Consider the following 19,959-nt stretch of genomic DNA (forward strand, 5'->3'; position numbering starts at 1 on the left):
AAAGCGGACGGCAGATTGCGGCTCCAGCTTCCTGTGTCTCCAACCCAGCCTCCAGAGAGAATATAGTGGTATGACTCCCCTAACTATGGCTCAGTTGGTATCCATTTTTGACCTCACCATATCCTGCGTTCTTGTACGGGGAGCGGGACCAGTGTCCCTGCATGATAGCTTCTCTTATTTTTCTCTGCCTTCCTCTATAGTCAATTGGTTCCCAAACCTGGCTGCATATTTGAACCATCCGTATGTGCAGAGCTTTTAAACAAACACTGATACCCAGGTCAGGCCCAGAAAATCTAATTCAATTGGTGTAAGGTGGAGCCTAGCAGTGCCCTTTTTTGAGCTTTCCAGGTGATTGCGGTCTGTGGCCAGGTCTGTGGGCCACTCTGAATAAGCTCATCGTGTGTTGCCTTTTTCTGTTTTCTTTCAGAATGTTTGCATGCCTATTTCCTTGCAACTGTTTTTTTTTCTCCTGTTATGTTTATTAGTGAGGGTTCAAAAATCTGTTTTTTTTTATTTCTTATTTTGCTTTCTCTTTCTGATTTTCCATTTACTGTCCAAGAAGTTCTCATTCCCGAGATGTGTATTTGATTTGTATTATCTAACACTAACAAGTTTTTATGTCAATGAAAGAGAATGTAATCAGATTGTGAATTATACTTTCGTCTGTTCTTCCAATGCTAATATAATAATACTTAAATTTTTGGTATAAATATACAAATATTGATAATAAAGCCTAATACAGTTGTTGAAAACTAATATAAGAATAGATTTACTTGACTTGTAATCATTATTTACTATGCTTAAAGATGTTATAGAACTTTCAGACCATATAGGACTCAGGGACATGTAAATATCCTATTAATAAGAGTTTCACCATTTCACAGCTAAAGAGCTATGCTTGGTCTAAATTTTAAGCTTTAAAATCAAATTTCAATAGGTTCAGAACAGGGCAGAAGGGGGAATACTGCATACTGCACTAACTAGCATCAGTAACAAGATATACACAGCAAGGGAAGCATTAAAGTCAACAAAAAAGAGGCGGGAAAGAACTATGATGCTCAAGTTCAGTGAGGTAAACATCAGTGGGGAAAACAGAAATGTGGGTGGTAATGCATTGCATATTGAAGGATTTGAAATGAAAGAGATGGACAAATGGTGGGCAGTTGGGTGACCCTGAAATAGTAGAAAATAAACTGCGATTGCCAGTCTGGCTGTGCCTCTAAATACAGACAAGCCATTTCCTCTCCATGAGGTTTATTTTCCCTAACTGGTAAAAACACTGGTTGGGTTGGCAAAGGAAAAAAACCTGGCAAAAAATCTCTTGGCCATAGCTTGCCTACAGCTATGTATTATTGGATCTATCCTGTATTGTAAATAATGTGAAAGAGATGACATTTAACAAGAGGGAGATTTCTAATAAAAATCTGTATTTTCAGCTTCTTTGGAGAAATCGTTTGATTCAACATTCTCCTAGCCCTAAGAAGGAGCTTCCCCTCTTTAGAAAGGGTATGGGCTGTTGAGTTCCTTAGTACTAACCTGATTAGCTTCACTTATTTTTCTTAACTGCTTTGCCATGGAGGAATTTGGGGTTGTTTTCTTGAGAATTTATTTTTAAGATCATTTCCAATCTTGATACAAGTTCCATGAAAAGAAAATGCCCAGAATACTTTTTTAGGTTGAACAAAAATAACTTATAATGAGAAGAAAAAAACTGTCACAAGCAAAAACACCAAGGAGACAAAGAAACTAACAAACAGGTGATAGGTTCTCAAATATAGGCCTAAGCCCATAAGATGGGTCCCATTAACCGTATGCAAGAATAGTTTGGGTTCTATTGCAGGAGCACAGTGTCACTTAGCAGTGACGTTGTCACTGGGATTTAGTGAATTATTCCAATGTGAGCTTTTGGGAAAGGAAAATGACAAAATGTTCTGTACAACCCAAGGAAGAATAAAGTATATTCTGAATATTAAGAGATTAAAGTCCCCAAAATGAGCTTCTTGGCAGAAAACGTCCAAAGTTATTTAAAGAGTGACTTCCCATCTTTGAATTCACCCATTGAATAAAACAATATTAAACCAGTGTTTAATTATTCAACAATCATCATTTCTTTCACTTTGCTCTGGCACAGAGCTTAATCACATGAAGGGCTCCCTATATGCAGTCTCCAAAGTGATGAAAACCTAATTCAATTGTTACAGAAATAACTCCAAACTTTTAAAAGTTTTCTCTGAACGAAAACAATCCTTGAGATTTCCCTTATACAACCACCACCAGCATATGTTTATATGCACTATATTTGGGCACGATACATATATTTAATATTATAAACCTGCTTAGAAGTTACTTGTAATTATACTCTATTCATATATCGTGGGCAGGCACTTCTTTAAAATACTTTCCATAAGGTCTTTTATTACTAGACAAAAGAGGTAGACTATTTAAAAAGTTAATACATAAATACTTGACACATTAAAACTTGTAGGATCCAGTTGAGTAGGCAGTTATATAAATTTTAAAGAATTCTTATCTTGTGACAAATTATATATCTGTATGTAGATTCAAATCTCAGATACCCAAACAGCAGGTGCCTGTCAGGCAGTTCAGAGGACAAAGTATGTCTTTGCTTAGCAAGAGAGCAAGATTTTATTACTGTTTTACCAAATAAACTAAAATTAACACTATTCTACTCTGAAATATATATCTGCACTTGATATAGCCCATTAAAATTTATCCAAAGAATATGTTCACTTCATCCCAGAGTGAAAAATATCATCAGGTAAAGCTGAACTGAAAAAGTAGCTTCCCGATCTAAGATAAACCTGTAACGTATAAGCCAAAGCAACAATACAATTGGCTTTTATCCTTCCCAAATTTTATAACTACCTCAAAGAACACTCTACCTCAAGAAGTAGTATTTTAGATACCAGATTCTATATTGAATTGCCATTAAAATTGTTTGTTGGGTGAAATTCAAGTGGAAGCAAAAATAATTTATAGTTAAAATTATTTGAAATTTAAAACTAGATCCTAAAATTACAGAAGTATACTGTTCATATCTTAAATTATATTTCAAAAGTAGGTGATAATTCATCCTCATAGTTTGGAAAAACTGGTGAAACAACCGTCAATGTTAAGATGGAGTGAATAATATTTTTAGACGACAAATGAAACATTAATTCCCAATGTTCGGTTAGTTCACAATGTTTCTATACATGAATGATAATGAGAAAAAGGTAATTTGCACAGCTACCCATGCAAAAAAAAGATCACTATCTAGTCACATGTTCATTCTTCAGTGGAAAAAAAAGCATTTGTCTTTATATACTTATACTTATGGGTGCTTTCAGTTAACTTCAACTCTAAATAAGGAATCACCAGAGCTGAGAGTGACCTAGTGCCTGGAGAATTAACTAGCAACAAACTCCATGCACAGCGTTGTCTAATTGAGAAACCAGCCTCCCAAACTCTTGGCCATCTCAGATCTGTCTAATCATGAGCCCATTAAGTCATCTTGGCCGCCATGAAGATGAAAATGATAGCACAGTTACTTGAATCAGTTTAAAGAGGCCCAGGGTGGTTGAAGGGAAAAATTAGGAGGCTTGGGGTGCTGTAAGACTATCCCAAATTTTAACTCCCGAAGATCCCAGTAGCACACAGCTGTCAAGCGCACAAAGCTGCTCATAAAGAAAAACCTATGGAGGGAATCAGGGGTTTTGCAGTATGTCAACAATTTCATCAGGCACAATCAGTCTTTCCACCTTCTACATCCAGACATATCATTTGTCACAGAAGAATACTTTAAAATTTATACAACTACCTACTCAACTGGATACCACAAGTTTTTATTGTACCATGAATAGGACATAAGCTGTAGAGAATTTATGAGTTGATCACATACCCAACACATACAGTCATTTCTGGAATTTAGGCTCTGTAATTTGATGATGACAGTATAAATTATTTGGCATTTAAATGTGGTTTTTGACTTAAAAAAAAAAAACAAACTAGATTCTCTTTGTGAATTTTCACAGAAGACTTTTTCCTAATACGCATTTATTATTAAGGCATAAGTGAAGTAAATTCCCTTGCCCTATTTTGTTAAAAAGAAAAAAAAAAGTCTTTGAAGTGGAGTCCATGATAATATATCATTGGCAACAGTCTTCTAGAAGGTATGAGAGTTCTATAAATTCTCCAGGAAATGTCTGGGATGTTAGCACCAGTTGGTATTATTACAGGGAACACCTTTTGTTGTTATTGTTGTTTCAGCAAGGGCACTCTTCCAAGATAAGAATTATTCACTTTTCAACTGCAGAATTCCTTGTCAGTTTCATTCTAACCTTCCTGTTGTGGTGGAAGATATTATATCATCATCACCAATAATAACAATAATACCTGTTCCATTTGGTGGGGGTTGGATGGCGGCGGGGTTTACTTACTTAATTCTATTTCAGGATGTATAACAAGCACTGAGCAGACATTATTTTATTTATACAATCCTGCAAAACAGACATTGTCCTTTCTGTTTTATCAATGATGTAATAAAAGCTCAGAAAGTTTTAATACTTTGTCAAGTAATAGTGGAGCTAGGGTTCAATCTGCCAGCCCTTGCTCTTAACCACTTTTCCATATCGCTTCCTAGTTGTTAGCACCATAAAAGGAACTGGCCAAGGACCTTTAAAACATCTCTATCCCTCTATTTTTCTATCCCCATGTTTAGTGTACCATTAATTGTGATGCACAACTCTGTAAGAGTCAGATATTTTCCAAATTACAAATACACTGAGAAATCAATTGGTGAAAAGACAAATAAGTCACGGAATTTTAAAAATGAAAAGTGTCCTTATATGTCTTTGATTTGAATTCCCATCTTTTACAGGCAAAGAAAGGGCACTTCAATGATAGTTGGTGTCTTTTCTGAGGTGATAAAGCTCATTAGTGGTTGAACTTGTACCAGAAACTAAGACTTCCAGCTCAGTGCTCAGCCTTTCTATCTCTACTACACCAATAAATTACAGGATTATTCTTGACCTTATGAATGAAGTCACTATTAGGTTGTTCTAAAGAATAAGATATCCAAACTTATTTGATATAACACTTAACTGAAACAGGTTTGATTTCTAAAAATTTTCAAAGAGCAAATTTTGTGAATAACTTTGTGTACACTTGTCCTTCATAGTGTGACTGCATATATAGACAAATAACTAAGAGATGATTGCAACTATAGCCAAAAAAAAAAAATTGCTAACATTCAGAGCCAAAATGTAAGCATCCATTCATAAATGTACAACAGTTCAATCAAAGCCAGCTCTTGTGTTTACACAGAACAAAGTTACTCACATTCGGTCACCTGTAGAGAAGCACGATGTGTACAATATACACAAGTCAATTAACATCCATTTCTGGGAACCCTTTTCAAAGAAACAATTTTCTTTATATCCTATGGTAGGAGTTCTTCTAAAATATATAAGACCCAGGGCTTTTCTCTGAGACGTCCACTGTTTGGAATGTTTTTAGGAAGAGTATTATTGCTACTCAATGTAAAATATTAAGTGAGAAATCAGTATTCTTACCATATCATTAAAAATTACAATTGCTTTTAAAGCAAAGGCCTCAAGTTTTATTTTTAGGCCCTTATGACCAGTGCTGACTAGAAACCCAGGTTGAAATCAGAGGTCTTTATTTCGCATAAGGCACATGCTACTTGAGGTGGTGATGAAATTTTTTCATGCAAATCCCTACAATCACTTATGCCTTTATTTTTGTTCTCATATGCTACATTACACCACCTGTTGTATTTTTTTAAAAAAATACCTCTATGATATTTAAAACCATTCTTTCTTTTTTCTGCCAACAGTTTTATTCTAAACATGTTATAGCTAATTGAATGAAACATTTGTGATTATGCTACAAAATATTTAAAAGAAAACTATAGGAAATATAGATTACAGATAAAGTAAATAATTGATTTTTGGCTCAAGTGGCTCTCTCTTGTAATTAATAATAATAGTAATAATAATGACAACCAGTTATTAAATCCTTAGTAATAATAACAACCAGTTATTAAAAATCTAGTTCAGCATTACTAAATCACAGAAAAAATAAACAGAAATGTATCAAGCTTATGAGACAATTCATAAAGAAGGTATAATATCCTTTAAGTCAATATTAAACGGTAAATATTTACTATAGAAATGAACATATTAAAATATAAAAGAAATAACTCATTAGGGAACATATAGGGATCATGTTATTATTAGAAAGCTAAATCTCTTTTTAATGGCTAGTACTGGTGATCTTCTTCCCTCAGTGAGAATAAATTAGGAAAAAATAATGTGTTTCAAACAAGCAAACACCTCTATATTGCTATCATTCCCTATAATCAAGGCCTTGCCAAAGCCATTAAATAAAAGACTAAAGCACAAGGATGATAGTTCCAATTTCACTATGTATCTATGCTTAAAAAATGCTGGACACACTGAACATTTACATAGAGATGTACAGCCACCAAATCCATTAGGTTAACTTTGCTAGCTTTCATATTTCCTCTAAATACTATGAATCATAAACATCTGCATGATTCTAAAACACAAGATCAGTAATGCCTAGTCTGTACCATAAGTCACCATTTCAAGACAGGCTCTATTTCTATTGAGAGAAAAGGAATAGTAAGCAGTTTACACATCAAATGATGCCTTTGGTTCCTGCAATTTACATTAAAACAACAGTACGTGAAAAATAGCAACATGAAGATGATTTTTAAAAAATTAAAACTAGATTCTATGGTGCAAATAATTAAATGTTGTGCTAGCTTACCTGATAAAACAGAGCTTTAGGGATCACAGCATAACAAAGCCCAGCATCCAAGATGGTTAGAGTGTAACGTGCCTTCCTTTGCAGTTGTTCACATTTTTGGCCACAGAGTTTTACAGATGAATAATAATGTTTTTCCTTTGCTTTCTCTATGGACAAGAAAACAAAGAGATCTTTCCAGAATCCTCTCGGCTATGCCTCCGCTTCCTGTTCTGAGATTCACTCTATGGTACCCAACATATATCAGAAAACAGCTTTGAGAGGAAAAAAAAAAAAAAAGCTGACAACCCAACGTGGTACCGCCATCTATTGGCAGACACACAAAATTGAACAAAAGGGAAAACATCCCCATTATTCTCTGTCATAAAGTAGAACATAACCTGTCGACTGCAGATGAGCGCGTACAAAGAGACTCTTTTACATGTTCAATTATTTACACCTCACTAATATTTTTTCTAAACTTTATACATTTAAACAGTTTATTCACCTGTAAACTTCTACAAACACACATACACACACACACATGCACACACACACCAGATTTATGTTTGAAAATTAGGTTTTTAAATTACCTTATATGTTACATGCAGTTTTGCAATATTACTCTTGAGGCCTGCTCTGGTCTCCTGAAAACTTTCTCTTGTCATGGAATGAATTCTATTCCAAGTCAATATTCTGACTCCTTAAAGAACACACTCACTGATAATGTTTTTTGTGTTGCTTTTTGGTAAAACATTTTCAAGAAATGATATCTGAATATGGAAAACAACTATGTGATTGAATTATTATTAATTACATACATTCATATTAATGGAGCACTTTCAAATATGTCAGGCACTATATTAGCTTTGAAAAGATAAAGATAAAAACACACAGTACCTGTTATCAAGGAGCTGTATAATGAAGAGAGACAAATAGAGCCGATATCACATTTTGAAGCCATGTGCTCAAGGAGCATTATTTACTTAGTTTTTAGTTTCAGACCCCATTTTGCCTAATGGCAGAAAAATAAGTCTAGTCAGTTCCAGGTAAATTGAGTCACTTGAGGTTTTTCCCAGTAATTTCAGGTTTACACTGAACCAATGCATGATTTTCCTCCTCCAACCCCTCACGTGGACGGATCTAAGTCCAGGAACACGTACATATCTGGAAAGAGTGGAGCGTGGCCCTCAGCCTCCTGCTTTTGTGGAGGAGGGCATCCACTGAGGCATACAATCCTATATGATGCTGAGCATCACGATCCCTCCACACACACATCTACCGATGTGCCCACATTCCCGTTTGGCCCTAGACACACCCATCCATTAAGTTCTGAAGAGGGCAGCATGCCCTCTTCATGACTACTTGTTACCTTGGGTTTTATCAGCTTTTCCTTTCAGACAATTTTTTTTCTTGTCCTTGGGGGAGGCGGGAAGAACAAGTAGCAGCAGGGTTACTCTGTGCTGTTATTGGCTGACATCAGTCCTAGGTCCCCACAGTGCTCTCTGGGTTCTACAGCCTCTCATCTTCTACCTTTTGAGCTAATCCTGGGCGAGCAATCTATGTAGAGGGTCCTTATCAGAGACCCCAGTTGGGTTAGGCTCCGCTCCATTGCTTCCTCACAAATTTCCTTTCCAACTCCAAAATAATTTTACTTAGATCTTTTCCTTCTGTTTCAGTAGTAAATTGGATCCACAAATTTTTCTCTCAAATCTTTCTGTTTTATACCTAATTTATTGGTTTGCTTGGGCTGCTGTACCACACTGGGTGGCTCAGACAACAGAAATTAGTTTCACAGTTCTGGAGGTTAGAAGTACTAAATCAAGGCATCAGGCACAGCCAGACGCCTTCTGAAACCAAGAGGGGAAGGAGCCTTCCTTGTCTCCTTCTGCTTCTGGCAGCCCCGACATTCCTTGGCTTGTGGCCTGTAAACTCCATTCTCTGTCTCCATCTCTCCATGGTGTCTTCTCTACAGATTTTCACATCATCTTCCCTCCGTGCATGCTTGTCATTATTTTCAAATTTCCCCTTTTCATAAGGACACCAGTCATTTTGGATTAGGGTCCACACTGATGGCTTATTTTTAACATGATTTCCTCTGTAAAGTCCTCATCTCCAAATATGGGCATATTCTAAAATATTGGGGATTAAGACTTCAATATACCTTTTTGTGGGAAGGAGGGCACGAGGGGAGGATGAGGACACAATTCAACCTGTAACAGTTACACTGAAGCTTTTACATTTTAAAACACAAGAATCTGACTACTCTGATCTGTTTTCCATAACATTTCCACTCAGGAAATAATAGCCTTGTTATCTGGCCAGAATTTAGGGGAGTGACTGGGGGAAGAGCCTCAGGTAATACAGAAAAAATTTCAATAATAGTAACAACAATAACAAAAGTCAACATTTATTCAGTGCTGTGTGCCAGACACTGTTCTAAGTACTTTGCATGTATTCATTTAGCCCTAACCCATAGGAGGTATTATTATACACATTTGACAGATGAAACAAATACGGAGGGAAGTAATAACACATTAGTTAGTACTTCACATATCATCTCACCACGTAAGCAATTATAATTGAGTAAAATAACTGCTATGATACCAACATGTACCAGATGTTGGAGAAGCATAAAGGAAATGAGCTTCCACTAATTTAGAGCACTGCTACTCACACATTTAGTAAAACTTCATGACATTTTACCTTTTCATTTTATGAGTTTTCTGTCATGAGCTATTTCTGTTTTCTAAGAACTTTTACCTTTCTTCTGTAGTCAGAGCCGTTAACTCTGCCTGTCCCTAGCTAGCACTCCATACTAATTTCTCCACTAGTAATGATACTTAGAAGTATATTCAATTTAATGTCCACCTTTGGGTATCCATATACTCAAAAGAGTTTTCTGGGAAACTGGTTTTTTTAGGTGATTTTACTTCCTGTGTGTGTGTGTGTGTGTGTGTGTGTGTGTGTGTGTGTGTGTGTGTTAAAGTATAAACTCTATTCTGAGGACAAAAAGTGGGAACTGTCGTGGGATAAAATTAAAATTCGGAGGGAAAACAATGCAGTGCTATAACAAATTCAATAGATAGTATTATAAGTAATGTAACAGAAATATATGATTATAAGTATCAATATAAATTTATAACATAAATATAAATTATACCAAATTTACCAGACAGAATTCACATGTTATCATAGAATACTAGTGTTATCTAATTCACATATTCATTGCTAACATTTTTATTTGCTTCACTAGATCTGTCAGTAACAATTATTATTGCAAATATTTAACTTAATTTAGCATTTCTCGTTTAAATTTTCCTAGATATCTCCCTCTCATTGACTTCCCCTCCCTTCCAATTTAAAACAGTGGTTCCCTAGGCCTTGTCCAAACAGAAAAATAGTATAAATGTAAATCTGAAAAATCAAGAAAATGTATAGCGCTAAGGTAAATATGTAAATACTATAGCTAATATCCTAGAGAAGTAAGAGTGTATTACTTGTGTGAAGCGAGAATGGGATACCTTTGGATAATAATAAAGTATAATAAAGAGTTCTCATAAATTATATGTATCATAGGTAAAGCAGGGGAGAAATCAGTAGACAGTTTAAAAGAATAAAATTAAGGACGTCTTTCAAAAAGTTGAAAAAAAACACAAGGATATGAAATCGTGCTTTAAAAAAAGAACAATTTCCAAAGTAAAATACCAAGTGCACATATTACCAGAAAAATTTCCAGAAATGAGTAGGCTCACCAAGAGTTCACTTAATGAAAAAGAACATATGCTAAGGTGCATTATAAAATGTATGTGTGGTATACTGAAATTAAGAAAAAAGACACATCAAGGATTCCACAGTTGTCACTTCTCAGGAAAGGAACAAAATGCAGAGTGATATGTATGGAAATTTCTGGATTTGCTCTGTATATTTCTATTGTGTTTGAACTTTGTGTAATTTTTTATGTGTGTGTTATTAGTGCAATTAAAATATAATTACGATTTTAAAATATAGTCACTATCTACCTCCATATGATTTATGCTTATTTATCCCTCAGTTGTTCCCTTTTTCAGTCTAGAATAGATCCATTCTGCTATGTGAAGAGAGACCCTGGAATCTGTCTTCTTCCAGAAGGCCTCATTCTCGCTGATCCTTAGTTTCTATGCTTCTGTCTTTAGTCACCTCAATAGCAAAGTCCCCGACCATTGAGCTTGCCTTCATTTTTATTAATTATTACGAATTTAAGTAAACAAATTAATTTACATTATATTTTCTGTACATTCACTCCTCTACAATCCATTTTAGATCACGATCTCCTGCTGGTAAATACTGATACTAACTCACTTTTGTCCAGTGCTTGATATATAAGGTGCTATAAATTATAAAAAGGAGTAAATGGTCTTTTTCTTATAAAAGATAATTAAATACTTTTACATATATTACATCTTTTTCCTTTGTAGCACCTCGAAAAATTGAAAAGTGTAGATATGTTTCACATTTTTTAAGCTGAAAAAAAATTATTACAGAAAAGCAAAAATTACATGGTGATAAAAAGCAGTCTAAAAAGCAGGATAATTGTCAGTTTAAAGCCTATTCAGTAGACAACATGGTTTTATATCAAGGACTCAAATATTCCAGATGTAATAAGTGTCAAAATATTACTTATTAGATGCTTGAATTCATCAATATTAAATTTTTTTACCTTTATTGTAAAAGAATAATGCAGTAAAAAATACTCTATTTCCAAGTGGTTTTCTATATAGATTACTCTCCATGTTGTCTCTCTACAGCTATGGAATTACAACATTCTGAAGGTAGCTTGGGCCACTATGCCTTTTTAATTGTTATCCCTCAGTGTGCAATTACTTTTCATTATTGCCCTTCTCATCTTCATTTCCCTCCCACACCTGGCCAACTGATATTTATTCTTGAAGATTCAGAATAATGAACTTGATATTCTGTTTTATACTCCCCACAAATGATTTAGACACCCTCTTCTGCATTCCCCAGATTATATGGATAGCATTATATTATATGGTTACATATTATTATATCAATTTATATGGTAGAATTTTTTTATACTGTTCTATAAATGTAACTTATTGGTTTCCAATCATCCTCTTTAACATTCTACACAAGCCTATGAGTTCCTTGAGAGCAAGTGCTATATCTTCTTTATATCCTCTTTATATCCTTTTCTTTGTTACTTAACGCAGTGTGTGACACACAGTAGGTATTCAGTAATAATAAGTATCTGTTATGCATAGGATGGTATTGTGTCACTATGTATAAAGTGGTGTATTGTTTATCTCTTCCATTTAAAAACTAGTTATGAGAAAAAACTTGACATCTAATACAGATTTAGAACAAGAGTCGGCTCCATTTTTAAAAGGTACAGATTTACTCCAACTCACCAGTAGCGTAATAACTTGTGGGAACCTATGCCTAAGTACAGAGTAACAGCTTAATCATAACCTTTCAATACTACCTTTCATACTACTATACACCTTGTCAGAAGTGAGACTATGTCATTTATTCAAATGACTGAATACTTTTAGATGCTTGTAAATGCCCTTTATTTACCATGGGGTTTCATTACAAAAAGACAGATGTGAAGCAGATAAGGTCAGGTATTGGAGATACACTTCCCTGCTTCTCAGAAAAGATCGCTGGATAATCTGTTTACCTATATACACACACACTCTCCACTCTAGGGCTTTGTGACTAAGCAACATACCTTTTTTTTTTCCTATACAAACTTTGTTAGTGTGACACTGTCAGACTGTCAGATTAGCTTAGCTAAAGGGAAAAACACATTGATTTTACCACGATCTTTTAGCATCTGTTGCTAATTCTAAGCAAGCATTTAGATAACTCACTTATACAATCTCTCGTTCTACTAAAATTTGGTGGGCTCAAGTAACTATGTCCAAATCTATGCATGATTAGGTCAATAGGAGGAGAATTAAAATTTTAGTTTAACATGCTCTCTTTTATTTTTTGAAAATGTGTACTTGAACTTCCATTGTTGTCATTTTAAGTTGGGTAATCATGTAGGCAGTTATTAAGATGATAACATTTAAGCAATGATACATGTCTTTGGCAAATTGTCAAAATCTTTTATGAGGCTGGGCATCTTGGGCCTGGTTTCTCGTATTTTGGGTGTAAAATCCAGCCATCCTTTAAGGTCTAGGTCCCTCTCCAGGCTCCTACAATAGCACTCAGATTCCTTTTTCTTACATACCCACTGCTAGCAATATGTATGCCAGTCCAAGGGGTCACACAGAAATCTCTCACTGTCTCTTGCTTCTCTAAGTTTCTCTTCATTCCTTCCAACCCGATGCTTTTTGGTGTTTTTGTTTCTTCACCCTCTTTTCAACCTACTATTTTCTGCGCAGTTTTCTAGTTTCAGTAGTTGGTACAAATTTTAGGATGCAATTGCTCTAAACCGTGTGTGTTTTCTTCAAGAGTCCCTTACATATCCCATTCCCGTTCTTTCTCTTACTACCTGGAACATGTTTCTCTCCTTCGGACTTGAAGCAAACACTGCAATGTTCAAGTGGGGGGGTCACTGCTTTCCCGAGTGACTGCTGAGTGGCAAGGAGTAAGCTCTCCATGGCATCAACCATGACCATGTGCAACAAGTCTGAGAGTCACAGCCGAGGCATTCAGGAAGTTCCGTATTTCCTTACTTTTTACAAACATTTTATTTAGATTTTGGTGCCCCATCCCACTGAAGTAGAAGGAAATTTAAACTTTTGTTTTTAAGACTTATTGCCTCCCTCCTTCATCAGCAGAAGTGAAGTTTCTAAGGTTTTAGCCAATGTCATTAGTCTTGTATCCAAAACATTTACTTGTTAGTTTTTCATTGATTTGTCTATCCTTTCACCTCTCTGATATTTTGGTATAAAAATCTATGACCAAAAAGGGTAATGACTTACGTTTATTGGACAGTGGATCGGTACAGTGTTAAGTACTTCACATGGACTTTTTTTTGCAACTATATGAGATAAGTATTGGCATTGTCTTCATGTTAAAGATGTATAAATTGAGGCTTCAAGAGGTCAGGTAACTTAACCAAGATCACACAGCTGGTGAATTCGGGATAGGAATGTCAGTGGTTACTGAGCTCTCATTTTTACAGTAAGGGATTTAGTAGAAGAACTGGTTTGCTCTCTTTTAGCATTTATTATGTGTAGACATGCATTATTGTTAAATATCTTAAAGCACCTAGTAGATTATAAGTTCAATGAAAGCTAACTATTTTACTTGTTCTTGTACTCTTTAAATTTTCTAATGTGGTGTCTTGTACACAGTATTTCATATTTTAAATAATAGTAGAAATAAATAGGAAAATTCATAAAATAAATTACAATAAAATATGTCTGAGAAAAATGATATATTTTTTTTCATAGCAAAAGAGGTAATGCATTTTATACTGCAGCTTTTCTAGTCTGATATCTAATTAAGCAACTTGAAAAAACTGGTAAAATTAAGAACCACAACAGGAAGGCTCATATCAGAAAATTTTAGTTGCTAAGTATGGAGACATAATAATAATAATAATAATAATAATAATAATAATAAAAAAAGGCGGATACAGATTTTATGGATAATGATTCTCAAAACTGACCCAAATGAAAAGGGTAGCAGTGGTCCAATTGTTGAATACAAATCCAATAGGGAAATGTTAATTGTCTTTTAATGTTCAAGCCCAAGAACAGAAAGACAGAGGTAACTTTAAGTATATAAAGTTTGGTTCTATGAAGAAAAGCTTTTATAAAGCTTTAATTTTCTATGAAGAAAATTGAATCCATAATTTACTATGGATCTACTCAATTGTATGGGTAGATGCAAACAATTCTTTTTTTTGTTTGTTTGTTTTTGTTTTGCCCTTCACTTTATTGTACTTTGAACATATTACATTTCTTTCTTTTTTTTAATTAAAGTTTATTGGGATGACAATTGTTAGTAAAGTTACATAGATTTCAGGTGTGCAATTCTGTAATACATCATCTATATATCATATTGTGTGTTCACTCCCAGAGTCAGTTCTCTTTCCATCACCATATATTTGATCCCCTTTACCTCCATTTACCAATCCCCTCCCCACTTACCATCTGGTAACCACTAAACTATTGTCTGTGTCTTATGAGTTTTTGTTTCATTTGTTTGTCTTGTTCTTTTGTTGTTTTCAGTTTTATGTATCAGTGCAATCATACGGTTCTTTTCTTCTTCTGTCTGACGTATTTCGCTTAGCATTATAATCTCAGGATCCATCCATGTTGTCACAAATGGGACTATTTCATCTTTTCTTATGGCAGAATAGTATTCCATTGCATATATATACCACAATTTCTTTATCCATTCATCTACCAAAGGACACTTTGGTTGTTTCCATGTCTTGGACACCATAAATAAAGCTGCAACGAACATTACAGCACATATATCTTTATGGATAAATGTTTCCAGATTTTTGGGGTAGATAACCAGGAGAGGGATTGCTGGGTCATATGATAATTATGTTCTTAATTTAGGAACCTCCACACTGCCTTCCATAGCAGCTGCACCAACCTGCATTCCCACCAACAGTGTATGAGGGTCCCATTTTCTCCACAGCCTCTCCAACACTTGTTACTATTTGTCTTTTTTATGATAGCCATTCTAACTGGGGTGAGGTGATATCTCATTGTGGTTTTTATTAGCATTTCTCTTACTAGTGATGTTGAGCATTTTTTCATACGTCTATTGGCCATTTCTTTGTCCTCTTTGGAGAAATGTCTCTTCAGGTCCTCTGCACATTTTCCAATTGGGTTGTTTGTTTTTTCATTGCTGTTTAGTTGTATGAGTTCCTTATGTATTTTGGATATTAGCCCCTTATCAGAGGCATTGTTTACAAAAATCTTCTCCCATTCAGTTGGTTGCCTCTTTATTTTGTTGATGGTTTCTTTTGCTGTGCAGAAACTTTTTGGTTTAATATAGTCCCATTCATTTATTTTAGCTTTTACTTCCCTTCACTTTGGAGTCAAATTCATAAAATGCTCTTTGAACCCAAGGTCCATACGGTTAGTACCTGTTTTCTTCTATGCATAAGTTTAGTACCTATGCTTTCTTATTGTTTCAGGTCGTATGTTTAGGTCTTTGATCCATTTGGAATTAATTTTGGTACATAGTGACAGATAGCAGTCCAGTTTCATTCTTTTGCACATGGCTTTCCAATTCTCCCAGCGCCACTTATTGAAGAGTTTGTCTTTTCTCCATTGTATGTTTTTTGTTTCTTTGTCAAAAATTATCTGTCCATATTCATGTGGGTTTATTTCTGGGTTTTCAATTCTATTCCATTGGTCTGTGTGTCTGTTTTTCTGCCAATGCCATACTGTTTTGATTATGGTTGGCCTGTAGTAGTAGTAGTACAAGCTGAAGTCAGGGAGTGTGATACCTCCAGCATTGTTCTTTTTTCTTAGGATTGCTTTGGCTATTTGGGGTCTTTTGTGGTTCCATACAAATCTGATGATTTTTTGTTCTGTTTCTTTAAAAAATGCCATTGGGATTTGGTTGGGATTGCATTAAATCTGTATATTGCTTTGGGTAATAAGGCCATTTTAACTACGTTGATTATTCCAATCCATGAACATGCAATGTCTTTCCATTTCTTTGTGTCTTCTTCAATTTCTTTTAAAATGTCTTATAGTTTTCAGTATATAGGCCTTTCACGTCCTTAGTTAAGTTTATTCCTAGGTATTTTATTCTTTTCGTTGCAGTTGCAAAAGGAATTGTTTTTATTATTTCTTTTTCTGAGATTTCATTGTTAATATATAGGAATGCAATGGAGTTTTCTATGTTGATTTTTAGCTGGCAACTTTACTGTATTCGTTTATTGTTTCTAATAGCTTTTTGGTGGTGTCTTTAGGGTTTTCTATACATAGCATCTTGTCATCTACAAAAAGTGACAGTTTAACTTCTTTATTCCCAATTTGGATGCCTTTTATTTCTTTCTCTTGCCTGATTGCTCTGGCGAGGACTTCCGACACTATGTTGAAAAACAGAGGGGACAGCCTTGTCATGTTCCTGAACGTAGAGCAAAGGGCTTCAGTTTTCCACCGTTAATTATGATTGTAGATGATGGTTTGTCATATATGGTCTTTATTGTGTTAAGATATTTTCCTTCTATACCTATTTTATTAAGTGTTTTAATCATAAATGGCTGTTGTATTTTGTCAAACGCTGTATCTGCATCTATTGATATAATCATATGATTTTTGTCCTTTATTTTATTTATGTGGTGTACACATAATGGATTTGTGTGTAAATCACATTGATGGATTTGTGGATGTTGAACCATCCTTGTGCCCCTGGGATGAACCCTATTTGATCGTGATGTAAAATTGTTTTAATGCATTGTTTCATTGATTTGCTAGAATTTTGTTTAGGATTTTTGTGTCTGTATTCATCCGAGATATTGGTCTGTAATTTTCTTTTTTTGTGTTGTCCTTACCAGGTTTTGGTATCAGGGTAATGTTGGCCTCATTAAATGAGTTAGGGAGTATTATCTCTTCTTCAATTTTTTGGAAGAGTTTGGGTAGAACAGGTATGAGCTCCCTTTTGAATGTTTGGTAGAATTCACTAGTGAAGGCTTCTGGTCCCGGACTTTTGCTTTTGGGAAGGTTTCAGATGACTGATTCAGTTTCCTTACCGGTGATCGGTCTGTTTAGATTTTCCAATTCTTCGTGATTCAGCCTAGGAAGGCTGTATGTTTCTAAGAACTTGTCCATTTCTTCGAGGTTATTGAATTTGGTGGCATAGAGTCCTTCATAGTATTCTTGGATGATCCTTTGTATTTCTGTGGAGATGTAAACAATTCTTACCTTCTTCTTGATGATTCACACTAAGTATCTTTTAAAATCTTTTGGAGGATCCTGCATAGGTTATTTCGAGCCATGCAAGTTTTGTTTTTTGTTTTTTTTATCTCTATCTGGAAAATAATGGTATCTTTATTTCCCTTGCAAAGTGTTCCTCTAGTGAGAGATGATAATTTGTCCCAAATCGGCACTGTGTAGTCTTTTAGAAAAATCTTTCCCTCTGCTACCCAGCTAGACAGGTTGCCCTGGCTCTGGTCCTTGTTGCTCTGGATCACTGTATACCTGGACTCAATTGTTCAGCCTCAAGTGGAGCAGGTGGGATGAGGGTGGGCTGTCTGGCGGGACAGAAATGGACATAGCACAGTGCTTTGCAGTCTCATTGAGTGGATGGGTGGGCACAGGCTATACAAGGCTCCGGAGGGAGCCAAATAGAAGGGCTGATAATGCAAACACAGACTTTAGAGTCTAAAATAATTCCTGGCAGTAAGTAGAGCCTGGCAGCCACTCACACAGTAGTTAAATGCTGGTTAACATCATGGCAGGTGCTCTGCATAAGCTGGGCAATTGTAAGCCCTTAGATAAATATTAGTTGTTGATTTCTTCTCACTGTTTTAAGAGTGTCAGCTTCCCAGCCTTCTGGTAGATACTACTAATTTACTCCATCTAGCCATTTATGTATTATGTATGTATGTATGTATGTATTTACTTCTTCATTCATTCAGTTTTAAGAATGCAGCAGAGGAAGTAGCAGCCATGTTAAAACAAGGCCACAGGTCACTTGATCTGGATAGGTTTGTAAACATAAATAAAAGTGTTCAGCCTGATTAGCTCTATCGCAGGGGTGGAAGCTTCAAGGTTGGAATCCTGTCCTTTATCTGTGCTATTTGATTCTGATGATAGATCAAAAACATTCTCAATGATTTTTATGTGAAAAATTATGTAATATGACTGTTAAAGGGTACATTGAGATAGGGAACCTCATGTTCAAAGTTCAAGGAATAATTTGTGACAATAAAAATATTGAAGGTTGAGTTATTCCTTTACTCAACAAATATTTATTAAAAGCTTAAGATGTGTGGAGGGATGACTGTATGTGTGGATCCATGCCATTTTACATGGAAAACTTGAGCATGTGTGGATTTTGGTATCTGCAGGGGTCCTGGAACCAATCCCCCACAGATATGGAGAGACAACTAAGTTTTTAGGAAGTCAAAAGTTATAATCAGATTTTTGACTGCACAGGGAGTTGGCACCCCTAATTTCCCATATTGTTCAGGAGTCGACTGTAAATGCTGAACTATCAATTTATTTACAAAATATTCACAGCCAAGTAATACATTAAACAGGCCGGACTCACGGAGTCTGATATCAAAAACAACTCTATTTTTATTTCCACTATTTTTTATTTATTTTAATTAAAGTTTATTGGAGTGACAATTGTTAGTAAGTTACATAGATTTCAGGTGTACAGTTCTGTATGACATCATCTATAAATACCATTGTGTGTTCACCACCCAGAGTCAGTTCTCCTTCCATCACCATATATTTGTTCTTCACTATTTTTTAAAAAGGTACACGGTGGTTCCCCTGTTCCTAGTTAAAATCTTGGGCATGCCCAATGATTTTGCTGGCCACTCTTAAGTAATGTAAAGCTATATAGTCTCATTTTGTCACAGATATATTCTCAATTCACTGACTGTATGTATTAGAACCACTTAGAAAATAAAACTTTGAACTTGATTTAAACTTAAAATTTTCTCTCCCTCTGGTGGAAATTGGAAGGTAGTTCTTTTTCCCCCTTGTTAAGATTCCACCTCTTCTCTCCCAGAACCCACTCTTGAGTTCTGACCTTTGCAAGATAAAAGATGGGTGTAGATGGAAAGTGGAAGAAGGAAAGTTCTTCCTTTCCTTCTTGGTTGGTAAAGTTGTAAGGCTTTACCATCTTGACATTGCAGGAATTACCAAATGTTAGATGTGATTCTTTCAAAAGTTATTCTTTAGAAGGAATTTTTAAGAATATTTAACTACCCTAACCTTCAAAAAGGCTTTCCGTGTCCCCCACTCCCAAAAATGTTTCTTCCTCAGCTCCAGGTTTTCTGGTGATCCACTTCATACAGATTATTTGTCCACATCTCATTGCCTTGTCAAATGGACAGTTGAAAGGATTTAAAACTGTTTCCAGATTGACTCTTTTTATCATGTAGAAACTCTTAAATATTTTGCCTAACAATTTCTGGAGATGAACTTTAATCCCAGTGAAGAAACCATCTTTCTTTTGTTTTGCAAAAGCAGCATTTGCAAAGCAGCATTT

At 35.1% G+C, this 19,959-nt stretch overlaps 1 protein-coding gene across 7 annotated transcripts in view; it reads right to left on the bottom strand.

The window, feature by feature from the left end:
• Positions 1–7,030, bottom strand: part of SCN3A (sodium voltage-gated channel alpha subunit 3) — a 106,817-nt gene extending 99,787 nt beyond the window's left edge. For all 7 annotated transcript variants that reach the window (XM_081050887.1, XM_081050885.1, XM_081050886.1 and 4 more), the window contains exon 1: positions 6,817–7,030. The gene's annotated coding sequence lies outside the window, so the exon portion shown is untranslated. The remainder of the gene's footprint in view (positions 1–6,816) is intronic.
• Between the last annotated feature and the right edge of the window lie 12,929 nt (positions 7,031–19,959).

This window comes from Rhinolophus hipposideros (assembly GCF_964194185.1).
Source record: "Rhinolophus hipposideros genome assembly, chromosome: 6".
Lineage (NCBI taxonomy): Eukaryota > Metazoa > Chordata > Mammalia > Chiroptera > Rhinolophidae > Rhinolophus > Rhinolophus hipposideros.